Here is a 14,627-nt window from a genome sequence, read left to right as displayed (position 1 = left end):
GTAGCCATTCACAGTATGGTATTTGGGGGGTTGGTGTGTTGGTTTGTTTGTTTTTCAAGCTTATTTATTTCGATGGGGGTGAGGCTCAGACACAGAGAGAGAGAGAGAGAGAGAGAGAGAGAGAGAGAGAGAGAATCCCAAGCTGGCTCCATGCCATCAGCCCAGAGCCCCACACGGGGTTCAAACCCATGAACCATGAGATCATGACCTGAGCTGAAATCAGGAGTTAGGGGCTTAACCAACTGAGCTACCCAAGTGCCCCAACAGTATGGTATTTTTGAATGACAATTTGTCTACAGAGTCACGGTTATCAAATGTTACAAAAGCAAAACCTCTCTTTTTGCCACTACCTCTATCAATCATGATTTCAATCACTTCAATTTTCCCATACTGTTCAAAATGATCTCTTAGGTGACATTCTTCAGTGTCTTCTTTAATTCCACCAACACAAATCTTTGTCACAGTTAAGTGGGCCCCAAGTCTTTGAGAATCTTCTCTTCAAACAGACCTCTTTGGTTCCACAACTCCTCCACCTGCTTTGTGGCTGTGCATTCATGGCTGCATCCAACCCCCTCCACAGTGGTGTACACAACAAACCCAAAGCCTCTGGACGGTTGGTTTTTGGACCTCTCATCACCACACAGTCCATGAGTGGTCCCTATTGCTCAAAATGGCTTCTCAGACTCTCGTCGGTTGTTTCAAAGCTCAAACCTCCAGTGAAGAGTTTCAGTAGCTGTTCAGACTCTTTGAGAGACTCTGACTTAGACATGACGGCACTGGGTGGAGGGACTTTAGTGATGCTTACGTAGTAGTGTCCACGGGCAGAAAGGCTCTTTTTGTTGTTCTGGGGGGTAAGCCTACATTAGCCTTTGCATTGGGGTCTATTTTTAATAGTTAGATTCTACCGAGTGCTGGCCACTGGGCACTGAGGCCAGAAAGGGAAGGGCATGGTCCAGAGCACAACAAGCTGTAGTGACCATTTCATCCACTCCAGTGAGGTCAACAGTCATTTCCCCCTTCTCCCACAATAAGAGCTGGAGCCAGACATATGTCTATTGAGCTAAGCTACATTTCCCATCCTCCCTTGCAGCTTGGTGACTCAGTTGCCAATAACGGAATGTGCCTGAAAATAATGTGTGTTGCTTCTGGGTATAAGCCTTCGAATATTAAGCACATATGTGTTCAATCGCTGTCTTTTCACCTTCTTTCACACTGTCTGGTTAAATGCTAAAAATTACAGTACCTTGCAAGCTATATGTTAAGGGTAAGAAAGCTGTGCAACTAAGCTTCATGGCTTCATGGACGAAAGTCCATCTATCTACCTTAAAGTAGTACATGAAAAAGAATTAAATTTCTATCTAATAGGTGACCGCACTTGGGGTATTTTTTTTTTTAATAGAAACTTGACCAAATACGCCAAGTGTGTTTAAAGACAATTTCTTAGATAACACAGAGATGGTAATTATTTTAGGGTGATTGCTCTTTGTGTCTAGCATAAAAAAATCTCTCTTGAGATCATAAAGGTATTCTCCTGTATTTTTTTTCTAAAAATGTTTTAAGTTTTGCTTTTAAAAATAAGATTTTAATACTAGAATGTGGTTTATGTACAGTCGGGGTAAGGATCTGTAGTTTTTCTATGGAGTTAGCTGATTGTTTCAGTACTACTTATTGAATATACCATCCCGCTGATTTATAGTATCACCTGTGTTATACACTAAATTACTACCGATACATGACTGTGGTCTGTTCCATTGCTTACAGGTTTGTCCCAATGTCACATCCCTATAATTACTAACACTTTACATCAAACTTTACATTTGGCAGTACAAATACCTCATTATTTTTCAAAATTATCTTGGCAATTCTTGACATTTTACTCTGCCATTTAAATTTTAACATCCACCTATCAAATTATACACATACATATGCACAACTATGCTCAGGTCATAATCTTGCAGTTCATGAGATTGAGCCCCATGTCAGACTCTGCGTTGATGGCGTGGAGCCTTACTGGTATTCTATCTCTCCCTCTCTCTTTCTGTCCCTCTCTGCTCACACACACTCTCCCTCTCTCTCAAAATACATAAACTTAAAAAAAAGATTTTAAAAATACTAAAAATAATAAAGTAATCTCTATACCCAATGTGGGGCTCAAACTCACAATCTTAAGACCAAGAGTTGCATGTTCTACTGACTGAGCCAGCCAGGCATGCTGTCATATGGTATTTTTTTTAACTGAACTTTCAACTTATTTATTGTTGGCACAACTTGTTTATTGTTGGTCTTCTGTATACTTATCCTGTAATCTATAATTTTGCTGAATTCTCTTACTAATTTTAATGGTTTGGTTTTCTCAGATTTTCTATATAAGCCTAGGAGAGCTTGGGTGGTTCAGTAGGTTAAGGTTAATTTCCGCTCAGGTCATGATATCGTGGTTCGTGAGATTAAGCCGCACCCCAAGTTGGGCTCTGCACTCACAGTGCAGAGCCTGCCTGGGAATCTCTCTCCCTCTCTCTGCCACCCTCCTCATGAGTGCATGTGTGCGGGTGTGTGCACACACACACGTTTTCTTTCTATCTCTTCCTCAAAATAAATAAATAACCTTAAAAAAACAACTACTTAAATTTTCCTTTTTAGTCCCTCTGTTTTTCACTTCCTTTTCTTATTACCCTAGATAATATCTTCAGTAAAATATGAAACAGAAATCGTGAAATTTGCATTTTTGTCTTGTTCCTGATTTGGAGGAGAACACTTTCTGATGCTTACTCAGAGTTTTATGGGATACCCTTTATCATGTTAACAGAAATTCTTTTATCATCCCTACATAGATATGTATATCATTTGCATTACAAATAAATTTTGAATCTTACCAAAGCTTTTTCTGAATCTTTTGAGATGATCTTATCATTTTCTTTAATTTGTAAATGTGGTAGATTATATCAGTAAGTTTTCTACTGTTAGACCATCCTTGAACTCTTGGAATAAATTCCTCCTTAACCAAAATTGTGTTTTTTATACATGCCACATTTAATCTGCTCATGTTTTATTTAGAATTTTTATATTATAGGATTGCCTGGGTGGCTCAGTTGGTTAAGCATGACTTTGGCTCAGGTCATGATCTCATCGTTCGTGGGTTTGAGCCCTACGTCAGGCTCTGTGCTGACAGCTCAGATCCTAGAGCGTGCTTCAGATGCTATGTCTCCCTCTTTCTCTGCCCCTCCCCTGCTCACTCTCTCTCAAAAATAAACACTGAAGGGGTGTCTGGGTGGCGCAATCAGTTAAGCATCTGACTCAGCTCACGTCATGATCTCATGGTTCGTGAGTTCCAGCCCTGCGTCGCGCTCTGTGCCAATGGCTCAGAGCCTGGAGCCTGCTTCAGATTCTGGGTCTCCCTCTCTCTCTGCCCCTCCCCTGCTCATGCTCTGTCTCTCTCTGTCTCAGAAATAAATAAAAACATCAAAAAAAGTTTTTAAAAAAAGAGATGCAGAAGGTCATTACATCATAATCAAGGGGTCTATCCACCAAGAAGACCTAACAATTGTAAACATTTATGCGCCAAATGTGGGACACCCAAATATATAAATCAATTAATCACAAACATAAAGAAACTCATCAATAGTAATACCATAATAGTAGGAGACTTCAACACCCCACTCACAGCAATGGACACATCATCTAATCAAAAAATCAACAAGGAAACAATGGCTTTTGAATGACACACTGGACCAGATGGACTTAACAGATATATTCAGAACATTTCATCCTAAAGCAGCAGAATATACATTCTTCTCCAGTGCACATGGAACGTTCTCCATGATAGACCATATACTGGGACACAAATCAGCCCTAAGTAAGTACAAAAAGATCGAGATCATACCATGCATATTTTCAGACCACAATGCTACGAAACTCGAAATCAACCACAAGAAAAAATTGGGGAAGGTAACAAATACTTGGAGACTGAAGAACATCCTAGTGAAGAATGAATGGGCTAACCAAGAAGTTAAAGAGGAAATTAAAAAGTATATGGAAGTCAATGAAAATGATAACATCACAACCCAAAACCTCTGGGATGCAGCAAAGGCGGTCATAAGAGGAAAGTATATAGCAATCCAGGCCTTCCTAAAGAAGGAAGAAAGATCTCAGATACACAACCTAACCTTACACCTTAAGGAGCTGGAAAAAGAACAGCAAATAAAACCCAAAACCAGCAGAAGACAGGAAATAATAGAGATTAGAACAGAAATTAATGCTATCAAAACAAACAAACAAAAAAAAAAAAACCAGTAGAACAGATCAATGAAACCAGAAGCTGGTTCTTTGAAAGAATTAACAAAATTGATAAACCACTAGCCAGTTTGATCAAAAAGAAAAAGAAAAGGAGCCAAATAAATAAAATCAAGAATGAAAGAGGACAGATCACAACCAACACAGCAGAAATAAAAACAATAATAAGAGAATATTATGAGCAATTATATGCCAAAAAAATGGGCAATTTAGAATAAATGGACAAATTCCTAGAAACATATACACTACCAAAACTGAAACAGGAAGAAATAGAAAATTTGAACAGACCCATAACCAGTAAGGAAATCGAATTAGTAATCAAAAATCTCCCAAAAAACAGGAGTCCAGGGCCAGATGGCTTTCCAGGGGAATTCTACCAAACATTTAAGGAAGAGTTAACACCTATTCTCTTGAAGCTGTTCCAAAAAATAGAAATGGAAGGAAAACTTCCAAATTCTTTCTATGAAGCCAGCATTACCTTGATTCCAAAACCAGACAGAGACCCCACTAAAAAGGAGAACTATAGACCAATTTCCCTGGTGAACATGGATGCAAAAATCCTCAACAAGATATTAGCCAACCGGATCCAACAATACATTAAAAAAATTATTCACCATGACCAAGCGGGATTTATACCTGGGATGCAGGGATGGTTCGATATCCGCAAAACAATTAACGTAATTCATCACATCAATAAAATAAAGGACAAGCACCATATGATCCTCTCAATAGATGCAAAGAAAGCATTTAACAAAATACAGCATCGTTTCTTCATAAAAACCCTCAAGAAAGTAGGGATAGAAGGAGCATACCTCGAGATCATAAAAGCTATATATGAATGGCCCAACACTAATATCATCCTCAATGGGGAAAAACTGAGAGCTTTCCTCTTAAGGTCAGGAACAAGACAGGGATGTCCACTCTTGCCACTGTTATTCAACATAGTATTGGAAGTCTTAGCCTCTGCAGTCAGACAACACAAAGAAATAAAAGGCATCCAAATCAGCCAGGAGGAGGTCAAACTTTCACTCTTCGCAGATGACATGAGACTGTATATGGAAAACCCAAAAGATTCCACCAAAAAACTGCTAGAATTGATTCATGAATTCAGCAAAGTTTCAGGATATAAAAACAATGCACAGAAATCGGTTGCATTCCTACACACCAACAATGAAGCGACAGAAAGAGAAATCAAGGAATCGATCCCATTTACAGTTGCACCAAAAACCATAAAATACCTAGGAATAAGTCTAACCAAAGAGGTGAAAAATATATACACTGAAAACTGTAGAAAGCTTATGAAAGAAATTGAAGAAGACACAAAAAAATGGAAAAAGATTCCATGCTCTTGGATAGGAAGAACAAATATTGTTAAAATGTTGATACTACCCAAAGCAATCTACATATTCGATGCAATCCCTATCAAAATAACACCAGCATTCTTCACAGAACGAGAACAAATAATCCTAAAATTGTATGGAACCAGAAGAGACCCCGAATAGCCAAAGCGATCTGGAAAAAGGAAACCAAAGCAGGAGGCATCACAATCCCAGACTTCAAGCTATACTACAAAGCTGTAATCATCAAGACAGTATGGTACTGGCACAAGAACAGACACTCAGATCAATGGAACAGAATAGAGAACCCAGAAATGGACCCATAAATGTATGGCCAACTAATCTTTGACAAAGCAGGAAAGAATATCCAATGGAATAAAGACAGTCTCTTCAGCAAGTGGTGCTGGGAAAACTGGACAGCAACATGCAGAAGAATGAATCTGGACCACTTTCTTACACCATACACAAAAATAAACTTAAAATGGATGAAAGACCTCAACGTAAGACAGGAAGCCATTAAAATCCTCAAGGAGAAAGCAGGCAAAAACCTCTTTGATCTTGGCCACAGCAACTTCTTTTAACTCAACACGTCTCCAGAGGCAAGGGAAACAAAAGCAAAAATTAACTACTGGGACCTCATCAAAATAAAAAGCTTCTGCACAGCAAAGGAAACAACCAGCAAAACTAAAAGGCAACCGACAGAATGGGAAAAGATATTTGCAAATGACATCAGATAAAGGGTTGGTATCCAAAATCTATAAAGAACTTATCAAACTCAACACCCCAAACACAAATTATCCCGTGAAGAAATGGGCAAAAGACATGAGTAGACACTTCTCCAAAGAAGACATCCAGATGGCCAACCGACACATGAAAAAATGCTCAACATCACTCATCATTAGGGAAATACAAATCAAAACCACCATGAGAAACCACCTTATACCTGTCAGAATGGCTAACATTAACAACTCAGGCAACAACACATGTTGGCGAGGATGTGGAGAAAGAGGATCTCTTTTGCATGGTTGGTGGGAATGCAAGCTCGTGCAACCACTCTGGAAAACATAGGGAGGTTCCTCAAAAAACTAAAAATAGAACTACCCTACAACCCAGCAATTGCACTACTAGGCATTTATCCACGGGATACAGGTGTGCTGTTTCAAAGGGACACATGCACCCCCATGTTTATAGCAGCACTATCAACAATAGCCAAAGTATGGAAAGAGCCCAAATGTCCATCAATGGATGAATGGATAAAAAAGATGTGTTATACACACACACACACACACACACACACACACACACACACAATGGAGTATTACTCGGCAATCCAAAAAAATGAAATCTTGCCATTTGCAACTACGTGGATGGAACTGGAGGGTATTATGCTAAATGAAATTAGTCAGTCAGAGAAAGACAAAAATCATATGACTTCACTCATATGAGGACTTTAAGAGACAAAACAGATGAACATAAAGGAAGGGAAACAAAAATAATATAAAAGCAGGGCAAAGGACAAAACAGAAGGGACTCATAACTATGGAGAACAAACTGAGGATTACTGGAGGGGTTGTGGGCTAAATGGGTAAAGGGCACTAAAGAATCTACTCCTGAAATCATTGTTGCACTATATGCTAACTAATTTGGATGTAAATTTTAAAAAATAGAAAATAAAATATTTAAAAAAATAAATAAAAATAAAAGCATTATAGCCATGGTATGTTTTACTGTGAAAAATTTTATTTTTTATCTTTTAATGTTTATTTATTTATTTTTGAGAGACAAAGTGCAAGCGGGGGAGGAGCAGATAAAGAGGGAGAGAGAGAAAATCCCAAGCAGGCTCCACACTGTCAGCACAGAGCCCAACGTGGGGCTCAAACTCACAAACAATGAGATCATGACCCAAGCCGAAATCAAGAATCAGATGCTTGGGTTGCTTGGGTGGCTCAGTCAGTTAAACATCTGACTTCAGCTCAAGTCATGATCTCTTGGCTCCCGAGTTCTGGCCCCCAAGTCAGGCTCTCTGCTAACAGGTCAGAGCCTGGCGCCTGTTTTGGATTCTGTGTGTCTCTCTCTGTCCCTCCCCCACTCACATTCTGTGTGTGTTTCTCTCTTGCAAAATAAATAAAGCATTAAAAAAAAAAAAAAAAGGAGCCTATTTTTTTTTCGTCACATAACAAGAAGGCTAGATAAAAAATGTCCAGAGAAGACACAGCTCTGTAATAATGCTGTCAGGAAAGTAGGCTCTAACTTTCCATTCCACTACCCTTAGCTTAGAGGCCTCCACCTCACACTTGGTACACTTTGGACTCGAAATAGCTACTTTTTTCTACATAAGAAAGAAACCGAAGCACAAAGAGGTAACACCCATATCAGGAAATCAAAAGCTTTCATCTCATTGTCCAAAACTGTATCACATGGCTCATCTAGCCACAGAGGAATTTAGGGAAGTGTTTTTATTTGAACAAATTACTCCAAAGAAAATCAGGTTAATAAAGGAGGAAGAAGTCAGCATTTTGAATGGTCAATTGGCAGTATCTGCTGTACTCACTTTGGTAAGTTATATTATTGTAGGAAATTGTCCATACCACCTAAGTTCCTAAATTCTCTTATCATTTTGAAAAATCTCTGCTATGTCTATAGTTCTGTCACCTTTAAAAATTCCTAGCATTGATATCCATACACCAATAATGCAGCAGCAGAAAAAGAAATCAAGAAATCGATCCTATTTATAATTGCACCAAAACCATAAGATATCTAGCAATAAACCTAACCAAAAAGGCACAAGATCTATACTCTGAAAACTATAGAACACTTATGAAAGAAACCAAAGAGGACACAAAGAAATGGAAAAACATTCCATGCTCATGGATTGGGAGAACAAACATTGTTAAAATGTCTATACTACGCAAAGCAATCTACGCATTTAATGCAATTTTTATCAAAATACCACCAGTATTTTTTACAGAGTTAGAACAAAAAATCCTAAAATTTGCATGGAACCACAAAAGACCCCAAATAGCCAAAGCAATCCTGAAAAGGAAAAGCAAAGCTGGAGGTATCATGATTCCATACCTTAAACTATATTACAAAGCTGTAGTCATCAAGATAGTATGGTACTAGCCCAAAAACAGACACATAGATCAATGGAATAGAATAAAAAACCCAGATGGACCCACAACTATATGGTCAACTAATCTTCGACAAAGCTGGAAAGAATATCTGATGGAAGAAAGACAGTCTCTTCAGCAAATGGTGTTGGGAAAACTGGACAACGACATACAAAAGAATGAAAGTGGATTACTTTCTTATACCACATACAAAAACAAATTCAAAATGGATGAAAGACCTAAATGTGAGATGGGAAACCATCAAAATCCTAGAGGAAAACACAGGCAGCAACCTCTTTGACCTCAACCAGAGCAACTTCTTACTAGACACATCACCAGAGGCAAGGGAAACAAAAGCAAAAATGAACTATTGGGATGTCATCATGATAAAAAGCTCCTGAAAAACCAAGGAAACAATCAAAAAAACTAAAAGTTAGGGGCACCTGGGTGGCCTAATCATAATCAGTTAAGCGTCCTACTTTGGCTCTGGTCATGATCTCACCATTTGTGAGTTCAAGCCCCACATCGGGCTCTGTGCTGACAGTGCAAAGCCTGGAGACTGCATCAGATTCTGTGTCTCCCTCTCTCTCTGCTCCTTTCCTGCACTCTCTCTCTCTCTTTCTCTCTCTTTCTCAAAAATAAACATTAAAAAAAAACTAAGCTAAAAGGTAACTGACAGAATGGGAGTATTTGCAAATGACATAACTTATAAAGGGTTAGTTTCCAAAATCTATAAAGAACTTACAAACTCAACACCAAAAAACAAATAATCCAGTGAAGAAATGGGCAGAAGACATGAAACAGACATTTTTCCAAAGAAGACATCCAGATGGCTAACAGACACATGAAAAGATGCTCAACATCACTCATCATCAGAGAAATACAAATCAAAACCATGATGAGGTACCACCTCACACCTGTCAGAATGGCTAACATTAACAACTCAACAAACAACAGGTGCTGGCAAGGATGCAGAAAAAGAGGAAACTTCTTGTACTGTTGGTGGGAATGCAAACTGGTGCAGCTACTCTGGAGAACAGTATGGAGGTTGCTCAAAAAAGTTAAAAACAGAACTACGTAGGGCACCTGGGTGGCTCAGTCGGTTAAGCATCCAACTTTGGCTTGAGTCATGATCTCATGGATCGTGAGTTTGAGCCCTGCATCAGGCTCTGTGCTGACAGTGTGGAGCCTGCTTCAGATCCTCCATCTCCTGCTCGCTCTCTCTCTCTCTCTCTCTCTCAAAAATGACCATTAAAAAAAGTAGAACTACCCCATAATCCAGCAACTGCACTACTAGGGATTTACCCAAAGGATACAAAAATACAGATTTGAAGGGATATATGCACCCCAACGTTTAAAGAAGCACTATCAATAATAGCCAAACTATGGAGAGAGCCCAAATGTCCACTGACTGATGAATGGATAAGGAAGATATGGTGTATATATATATATATATATATATATATATATACACACATACATACAATGAAATAATACTCAGCCATCAAAAAGAGTGAAATCTTGCCATTTGCAGTGACATGGATGGAGCTACAGTGTGTTATGCTAAGTGAAATACATCAGAGAAAATACCATATGATTTCATCGTATGTGAAATTCAAGAAACAAAACAGATGAACATATGGGAAGAAAAAATGAGGGGGGGAAACAAACCATAAGAGACTCTTAATAATAGAGAAAGAGCTGAGGGATGATGGAGGGAGATGGGTGGGGGATGGCGTAGATGGGTGATGGGTATTAAGGACACTCGTTATGATGAGCACTGGGTGTCGTATGTAAGGGATGAATCACTGAATTCTACTCTTGAAACCAATATTGCACTGGCTGTTAACTAAGTAGAATTTAAATAAAAATTAAAAAAAAAAACTCCCAGCATTGTACATTTGTGCCTTTTAAAATTAATTTTTTAATTAATTAAAAGTTTGTCTATGAATTTTTTTTCAGAGAACCAACTTTCATTTTCTTGAGCTTCTCAATTTGCCTCTTTGATTCCTAGTTCATTCATTTCTGTGCTCATTATTGTTACTTACTTCCCTCTTCATATCTGTGTTAGATTTTTCCCTTATCTTTTTTAATGTTATTGCAAATGGTACCTTAAAATTTTCCTTTTCCATTTGTGTCTTTCTGACATACAGAAATACAATGGACTTTTTTGTATTTTGACCTTGTATCTAGTTAATCTTGCTAAATGCCCTTATTACTTTTGATAGTTTGTAGATTCATTTAGATTTTCTACCAACACAGCTATGTCCTCTGCAAATAAATTTTATGACCTTCTTTACCAATCCTTATGCCTTTTCTTTCTTTTTTCTTAACTTATTGCAACTGGCTATGAGGCTAGGCCCTCTAAAACAATGTTGAATAGAAGTGGTGAGAGCTGACATCCTTATCTTGTTCCCAATCTTAGGGGGAAAAGTATTCAGTTTTTTCCTTTGAGTATTATTTTAGTTGTGGATTTTGTATACGCTCTTTATCTGGCTGAGGAAGACGTCTTCTATTCCTTAGTTTGCTAAGAGTTTATATCATGAACTGCCATACCAGATTTTCTCAGTTTGGGAAAGTTGTGTTCCCATCATGGTTTTAAACACCCTAAACTAATCATTATATTATTTTATATATGCAATACCTCTTTCAGTTTCCCACGTCAGTGAACAACTTCTTTATACACCATTTCCTCTTGCAGCCCACTCTCCCCTTCCAGATTTAACAGACTTTCCCCCTCTGTTCCTACTATAACCTCTTACAGTCATTATCAAAAGTGAGTGGTAAATTCCCACTTTTTTGGTCTGAAGACATATTTATTTAGCCCTCACTTTTAAATAACGACTTAGCTGGGTATGGCAGTCTGGGTTATAGTTACTTTCTCTCAGCCCTTTTGAAATAGTAGTCCTTTGTCTTCAGACATCCCTTGTTGATGTTGAGAAGAATGCTGCTAGCCTAAATATTGTTCTCTGTATATAATCTTCTACAATTTCTGATATTATTTTATCCATCTCTGAACACTCTATAAAAATTTATAAACATGCCTTTCAAGGTACTCATTACACTTTGTATTACTTAGTCATTCCCTGTACTCTAGCCTTATTTACTTTGTATTATTTAGGCATTTTATGTAATTGCCTTAACTCCACCATTAAGGAACGAACTACCTGATAACTGTAGTAAATTTACTGATAACCGTAGTAAATGCTGTACACCTTTTCTTATAAAGAAGCACCATGTTCTCTCATGGAATGGGGAGTGGCACATAAAGAAAAAGATCAAAATGTCCTATCTGACTTTAGCAACACACGCTTAGCTCAAAGAGGGCCTGGATATCAATTTGTTGACAACTGGCTAATGTTTAAGAATAACAAATGAGTAAATCATCTATGCATTGACTACTCTGTTCACCATTTATTGTTTGGCTTTCAACAGATGGTTGGCCTTCTTGTTAGGGACTGTTTAAACATCAAAAAGGTATTTGTTAAGCTCAGCAAAGTTTTCATCTGCCAACCTGGGAATTTATCAGTGTGTATATAGATCTGACTCCGAATGAATTTGTTAGGAGGAGGAATAACCCCAACTATACAGTCTGTTTTCATCCCTGAGGTTCATACATGTCTGAGCAATTCTGCAAGAACAAGAAGACAACTACCTGAAATCTATTTATGTGAGACACTAAGAAACCTCCTGGGAGTAAACTTATTATCTTCAGCAAAGAAAAGATTAGGTAGCTTGATCTTGAAACAAAGTCTTGGCGCTTAGAGGAGAGGAGTAATTTTGAGTGTCTCATAGTTCCTGAGATTAGGCATTATTCCTAGCTCAGACCACCTTAGGTTCAAATCTAAGCTCTAAGGAGAGAGAGGGCTATAAATAAAAATGAAAAGGCCTCTTTATATTAAAACAATTGACAAAGTACATTGCAGACCATTTAGGAAGCCTGTGACAACATATGTCACAGATAATCAACAATGAACACTGCAGAGCTCTAGCAACTCCATATTACCATTACATTCCTCACCAGCTATACCCAGAAGCAGCAGCGAAAAGGTACACACAAGAGATGCCTGACGTGCATTTAGACATTTTAAAAACAGCTAGAAATAGAATACCCACAGAAATCTTTCCCAAAATGGCAATCAATATGAAAAATATCATCCAAGGAACTGAAGTGTGGAGGTAACCCTAAAGTTCAATCTAATTTCAAAACAACAACACATGTCATTTTACTGTAAAATAACATTTTGTACTTACGCTTCTCAGAGGACCTCAGATCACGTTAGGGCAGCATCTTCTTTTCAGCTTTTCTAGGTAAGACAATGAATACAAAAACTGAAATGATTTGCTAGCCCAGATCCCAAATTAAAGCCCAGACCTCATTTCTCTCCTACTGTCTCTCTCTCTCTTTTTTTTTCTTTTTTTTTTTTTTTTTTTTTTTTTTTTTTTTTTGCCAGAAGCAGCACTAACCTTCATTCTAACAAGGTGGGCGCAGGATGTCATAGCAATGTCATAGTGGCAGACACTTTGGCTGGTGGGGGAGGGGGGGGTGGCGAAGAGGAAAAGACAGGAAGGGTCACTCCCAAATTCTGAGTTAAGTATGACCTCTATATGAAACAGACTCGGCAGACCACTTGAACTTCTTCCATGGACTGGACAAAGGCATGTTCTCTAGATGAGAACAGTACAGACTCAGAGTGAGCAGGCGAAGAAAAGGGAAGGGCTCTGTGAGGTGCCACATAATCCCTGAGTAGTCTCCTTACTAGGATTCCACAGCCAAAAATAACCCGAGAGTGAAACGTAGCTATGCCAAGTACTTCAGGTATCAGTTAAATTTCCTCCTCTTCTTTATGAATTTGTATTATTTATAAGACACTTGACACATGTTTAAACACTTACATAGCTCCTCAGTTTCAGGAAATATGGCTTGTTCGGCTGAAGAGAAAAAAGCATATAATGAGGGAGTTAACAAGGGCTGATATTTTTTTACAACATTCTTTAAAAACTGAAAAACCTCTTTAAACACCGGGAACGGCTTAAATAATTCACTCTAGGCCTGCGGGGCCCATGTGGACGGTTCCCTCTCGTTCCCTCCCGGGCCACATTTTCCCCGGGTTGCATCTGGGAACGTGGGCCTGACGGGCTGCCACCTGCGGCCTCGAGGCCTCATCGCCATGCCCGTCCTCTGCCTTTCAGGGTGCGAGTGGCGGTCGGCACGCGGCCGAGGCAGAACCCCGGAAGGGGCCCGGGGCCCTTTGACCCCCAGGCGAGCGGGACGCCGGGAGCGGGCGGAAGTGCGGCACCAAGGCCCGTCGCGGCCTGTCGCGGCCTGGCCTGGCCTGGAGGAAGCGCCTCCAAGGCCGCCGCCGCCGGACCGGGGTGGCAGCCGTGTAAAGCAAATGATGTCCGAGGCGCTCTGTCGCCGGCCTTACCCCGGGGACTTGTTTGGCCGCTGGAAAGGATCCAGAAGGCCACTGCCCTTGGCCCACCCCGCCCCCCTCTCCAGGCGGCGGACTGGGCGTCCTACAGGGAAGGGCCCCGCGCAGAGGTCCGAGGGGCGGCCTGTAGGCCGGCTTTGCGGGCTTCGGGCCCTCGTGCCCGTTGGTTTGCGGGAGGGAGATCGACGGGAGCTGCGTTCTCCAATTTCTCGCACTCGGGGAGTCCGGGAATAGTGGAGACCGGTCTCCGGGGCCGGCCTGGGAGGAAGGAGTGCGAAATGCGGCCGCCGAGCACGGCCGCCGCGGCGCCGGCTTCCGCGCGGAGGGAAGCACCTGCCTCCGCCCACCTTGACCCCGAGGCCGGCGCCCAGAGCTCCCGGCGCCCCTCCCGGGCTGTCCTCACGGAGGTCTCTGGAGGGCGAAACCTGGATCCTCGCGGCCTTCGAGTGCTCGCTCCC

The 14,627-nt window shown here is 40.1% G+C and overlaps 1 pseudogene; it reads left to right on the top strand.

The window, feature by feature from the left end:
- Window positions 1-14,403, top strand: part of LOC125163718 (asparagine synthetase [glutamine-hydrolyzing]-like) — a 49,992-nt pseudogene extending 35,589 nt beyond the window's left edge.
- Window positions 14,404-14,627: the final 224 nt, after the last annotated feature.

Source organism: Prionailurus viverrinus, chromosome A1, assembly GCF_022837055.1.
Source record: "Prionailurus viverrinus isolate Anna chromosome A1, UM_Priviv_1.0, whole genome shotgun sequence".
NCBI classification, from domain to species: Eukaryota; Metazoa; Chordata; class Mammalia; order Carnivora; family Felidae; genus Prionailurus; species Prionailurus viverrinus.
The sequence above is the reverse complement of the archived record's forward strand: the minus strand, read 5'-3'. Positions and strand labels throughout refer to the sequence as shown.